Below are 6,079 nucleotides of genomic sequence, written 5' to 3' on the forward strand. Positions count from 1 at the left end.
GTGCATGAAATGTTTCATCTTTGTGAGGAATGGGTCTGTGAAACCAGTCCAGGAAAGGTAAGTGATTTTGTAGACTTTCTTTGAATATTGCATTAAAATGCAAACTATGTGAAACAAAGTGCTTGTTTTGTTCCTTTTTTTCCTGAATGATAAAATACAGAAAAAAATCAATACATTTAAGAGCTAGGTTTAGAAAGCACAAGAATACAGTGCTAAGAATAGTGCTGCAGTGCTCATTGAGGATGTATAGTTCTCTAGTCCTAATATATTCTGATGTGTTACTCATTTTAATATGTATTCAAAACTCTAAAACTTTAAATGCAACATAGTGAGGAAATAAAAAAGAATATGGTAACCAAGATATTTGTAATGTTATATTTATGGAATGGAATATATGTAATGGAAGTCTCTGAGTAATCTATAAATTCATAGCTGCTTTGCAGAGTTCCCATAGGAGAAACCTTTGAAGTTCAGGGAGTGGCTAATGGTTCCTTTGATCTTCTTAGTCTTTCTGCACTTCAGGGAGCTTTGGAGGAAGGCAGTTTTGCTTATCATTGTGCCTATTGTTAAGCAAAAGAAAAAACTACTTCCTAGATCTATTGAGATAGGTGGTGCAGGTGAGGAACTTTCCCAGGCTGGCTGTCGGAACTGCTGCTTTTGGTTTACTGGTGCCTAAGTTAGCCTCTCCTCAATCCACTTCAAATAACTACAGTTAGTTAATTGCCTTTAGCCAATGCTTTAGTTTTTTTTTTATTGTCATTTTATTTGTACTTGGCATAATAATATTAGCAGTAATTTACTTTCCAAACCATTTCATAAAATAGTCTTTAATAAAATTGTCTTCCCTTGAGAAATATGAAAAACTCTAAACAAGGGTACTTGGGAAGTAAAATTCGAGATGATTATAGTGTCTAGTATTATAGTTTCTAGATTATAGTCTTCTAGTAGCATCTGAATTAAAGGTCATTGCATTATTAAATCTATTCAGTATAAAATATTTAAAAATACGCATGTGCTGTATGAAAAAATATTCATGCCTATCCCTTAGCCTTAAAATAATTTTTGAAATAACTGCCTACACATAAAGGAATTCATCTTATAAGGATTTTTTTATAACTCTTGATATTTTAGCAAAAGTAATGCATGCTCATTCTAAAGAGAAATATTGAAAAGTTTAAGAAAAAAATGACGACCCTCAGAAATAATCACAATATATCTTTTGCTGCGTTTCCTTTTAATCTTTTTATTATGTAAATATATATATAATATGTACATTTATTTTTATGTGGGAGCTATTCTGTACATGTAATTTGTGTGCTTTTAAAAACAATATTATATAATTAATAATAGCATATTAATTTTACCATGTATTTAAAGATTTTATGAATTATAATTTATTTCCTCCCCTATTGTTGAAAGAAGATGTCCTTTTTTTTAAAGGATTAGAAACAATTTGTCAATGTTTCAGAATTTTTTTTCCATGAGGGTCTTGAAAACTTAATTTGAAAAATCTCTCAAAATATATACACACATTCACATATATCTGATAACTGAAGACAAGATTCAGAACTTCAATGCTGAATGAATAACTCACAGCATCCCAGGACCACCACCATCAAAACCCATATCATCTTGGAGTGACCAGATAGCTCAGGTGGTTAGAGCACAGTGTTCATAACACCAAGGTTGCTGGCTAGATCTTCACATGGGCCACTGAGCTGCGCCTTCCACAACTAGATTGAAACAACTACTTGGCTGGGAGCTGATGGTCCTGGAAAAACACACTATCCCTCGCAACCCCCACCACCTGCCAAAAAAAACCTGTATCATCTTTACTTTGATATGCACTTGCATCTATTAGAGTACATCTTTAAAGTTTGGGGGAAGTTAACTAAAATTAGAATATCTCACTTATTATTCGTCCATTTATTCATTCATTTGTAAATATCTGTTGCTCTCAGTTGGACGTTATTAGTACAAAGGTGAACAGGGCTGACTCAGCCCTTAACCTTCCAGAGCCTACAGTCCAGATGAGAAGAACAATTAAACCAGAGAATGTAATAACATACAGAAAAGGCTATGGTAAGGAAAACAGTATGGGTGCACCTAGCTAAATTTTTCCAAAGAAGGCAACTTTTAACCGGAGACTTGAAAAGTAAGCAGGAGTTAGACAGACAAAAGAGGCAGGGTGGGTCCATCTGGAGAGTACACCGGAAGCAAAGCCTGATGAAGATCAAAATGCCTGGAAAGTAGAGTGAAGAAGCAGAAGGAAGCAAGCAGAAGCCAGATCATGAAGGGCCTTGTCGTCTAGCATTAGGAGTTTAGAGTTTATCAGTAGGGGCACTGGGAATCTGTTGAAGGTTTGCTCTTTGAAAAGATCACTCTCACTGCAGCATGGAAAACAAATAGAGATGGGAGGGAAGGGAGACAAGGGTTGTTGCAGAACTGCAGATAGGAAAACCAGCTCATCAGCTCCAGTCCAGCTGAGGAGGTCCCATCTGATGGTTGGAGGTAAAATTCTGTAACCATCTTTCTTTTCAAAAAGCCATTCGTCACATTTAACTTCTGATGCTTTTCAACCAACCTAGCACTATTCAGCATTTAATAAGTACATGTTGCTTTGTTTGCTCTTTTATATCAACTATCTTTATAGTTGATATAAATTTTTATATCCATCTATTTTTCTCTTCTTCTTAAGAATAAAGTGTTGGGAGAAAAAGTATCCATCCTAAGGACCTTCGCCACTCTTGTGATCTAGAGGCCCCTCCACTGTCCTTCAGTGACTCAACTGGATGCTATATCCTGAGCTAGTCACTGAAGTCCTGGTTTTCTTTACAAAAGCTTTCTGAGCTTGCATAGAAAACCCGCGAAATTCCTGATCTGTATAGAGAGGGCAGTACCTGGATTCTGCTGATGTTAGGAACATGGGGACTTCCCCCATTATAACAGTAATTTATATTGTACATAAAAATGTGGAAAATACAGACAAGTGAAAAATAGAGAAAAAAAGCCACAAGAGTGCCACCCCCAAATGACAACCACTATTAATATTTTGAGACATTTCATTTTAGTCCTGAATTTTTTAAACTTAACATCATAACATAGAAAAAGTTCATGTGATTTTGAATATTACATTAAAATTTTAATAGTTGCAAAAGATTCCACTGTATTCCAATCTAATACAACACATGGCCATGTTTAGGTTGTTACCCATGTTTGTACTGTAAATAATGCTATGATGAACAGTTTCAGCATAGAATTCTTTGTGGACTTAGGATTGTGCTCTTGTGATAAATTCCTAGAAATAAACTTAATAATCCTTTTTTGAAGCTTTTAATACATACTGCCAAGTTGATTTACAAAAAGGGGTGAACCAAATTTACATTTTCACCAGCAACATTTGAGAGTACCTGTTTTAATCAGGCAATATTAAAAAGAAAACTTTGCTAATTTAATAAACAAGGACTTTTTTTTTCAAAAATAATTTAAAATGTGAACAGTGTTTTTATATATTCATAATAACTAAGTAAGCTCAAGGGAGAAACTGACTGTGAGGATATTAAGCCAGGCCAATTGGCTGTATCTTCCATAACGTGGTAATATGGGTAGTTAGTATTAGGGTTTTAGTATTTTTTTACATGATTCTAATTTTTATTTACGTATTTACTTCTGTTTGAGTCTGCCTTTTCTTAACTTTAGGCCATAGTATTTTATAAATTAATTCAGAGATTTAAAAGAATAGAGTGTACCACAAACCAAAACACTAACATTAACTTCTGATATGTATGGTTTTGAATATACAGCTTTGAAGTTCATTTAATAGTAAATTAATTTTAAATGCAAAAGTTAAAAGCTGAATATTAAATTGATAAAAATAATTAATGACTTAACTAGAGAAAACACAAGAGGGCAATCTTGCACAACAATAAAATATGTTTGCATAAGATAAAAAATAATTTAGCATTTTTAATCAACTGTGATTTTGTTCAATAGACATTTAAAGTCTTGTCAGTATGTATTATTTTTTTATTAACAGTATTAAAGAGGTGACTTTGCAAGGAAATGTAGTGTCAACATCCATACAATAAATTTTGCATGTAATTGAGTTATATTTTTTTTTATTTCTGTAAAGAAGTATAAGTCCATTTCCATTGGCCACTGCATATTGCCTGGTTTCAGCTTATAGAAAAGCAAGGAAATAGATCTGCTATAGAAGAGACACCAAAAAATATATTATTTTCTCCTGGATTCACTATATATATTTTTTCAAAATGGAAATAATTTCTTTCTTTTTCTTTCTTTCTTCCTTTTTTCCTTTTTTTTTTTTGATTAGGAATGTGTGATCCATTGAATTTCAATGAAGAAGACTTTTTTAAAATAAAAAAACTTTAAATTAAAAAAAATTAATGAATTGCTAAAGGAAGAGCGTGGTCTAATGATTAGATCAGGAAACATATGAGCTTTTTACACGCTTTAATTTCCTGACACTTAAATAGGACTGTAATTTATGTTAACTCATTAGGCCCTAAAAATTAAGGTCATGAGAAAATGGGAGGTTTAGGACAATTGCATGCACTTTTGCATGTGCAAATTCTCACAGATCTTGATTTCATCTACAAAGCAAGCAAAGAGATAGCATCTGTGTGGTCTTACTTCCTACACTCCCATCGCCCTCCCCCACCTCAAACTAATGTGGAGTTTAGAGTGCCAAATAAGACAGGGGGAAAAAAAAAAAGGAAGTAGAAATAGGTGTTTTTTCTGAGTATACTGGTAAAGGCAAGCCTTAAGGATTCTGTGATCAAGTACCTGGTACTTATGAAAGCAATATGGCATAGAAGTTAATCACATGGTGTTGGACTCCTCAGTTTCTGCCACACACTAGCTGTGTGACTTTGGGCAAGTTCTTAACCTCTCTGTGCCTAATTTTTTTTTTTTATCTGCCATAATACAGTTATAATGGTACACATCTCATGGGACTTAAATGAATATATAAATACTTAGAGCAGTGTCTGGTACAAGGAAAGCTTTATATAAGTATTTGCCGTTATGCTAAGGAGCCTTAAAAAATTTCTTAATGGAAATAAGAACCCAGATATCGGAATGTGAAATGCAGACAGTAACCCTATTAGATTCATAGAAGAGTCAGCAGAAAAAAAAAATTTCAGGTTATAACCATTGTCAAGCTACACTTGACTCATGGCTTTTTTCCAGTCCCTAGGGAGAAGGAATTGGAAATTAGCAATAGGAGTTTATTGAAACTTACAAGAGTTTTGCTTATATTTACCATGTAGAAAACCATACCTGCTTTTTCCTCCACTATGAGTAATGGTTAGTCATCCTAAAGTACCCTTGTTTAATGCTCATTAAACTCTTTATTAAAGAACTCTCAAGGCCCAGTGCTACTATTGACAAGATCTGAACTGATAGCTATTATTTGAACAGTGGAGTTAGGATATGGGTTTTCTGAGAGAGGAAATGAGATGAGCAGCACCTATAGAAGGAAGTGCTTTAACAATGCTTCTATCTGCCATACGCAATGTGACATGCAATGTGACTTGCAGTGGAAAATGGTTCAATCAAGTCACTTTCATATTCTGAAAATAGCTATCTCATCTGGAGAAAAAAAAAGCCCAAGATATATGAGTTCTATTCCTACCACTATCAATGCTACATTATGAGAATAAATAGGCAAAGGAGTCTCTGATTCTTTGGGTGAATTTCTCATCCTCGTTATCATGGTTTCTATTAATAAGTAGCTTGAGAAATTTGAGTAGAAAGGTAAATGAGTCATTAAGAAAATTATTAAAAATATTGTACATTTGCTTTGCATCATCCTATCTATATTTTACTTTCCACTTTAGAGGGTGTTAAAATCTTGCAATATCTTACTAGGAAGAAATAATTGAAGTAATTTAAGTGCTTGTGCACATTTCTACAGAGATCATTTTGGAATATCAGTGAAATTTTCTATCACGTCCTTGTGGTGCTTGAGCAATTCTGAGTGCTCTTGGAGTTTGAAAGACTCTCAGTATGCTGGAAGATTTTTGCCAGGGAAGGTTGCCTGATTGACTTTTTTATA

This window comes from Hipposideros armiger, unplaced genomic scaffold (genome assembly GCF_001890085.2).
Source record: "Hipposideros armiger isolate ML-2016 unplaced genomic scaffold, ASM189008v1 scaffold_5, whole genome shotgun sequence".
Lineage (NCBI taxonomy): Eukaryota > Metazoa > Chordata > Mammalia > Chiroptera > Hipposideridae > Hipposideros > Hipposideros armiger.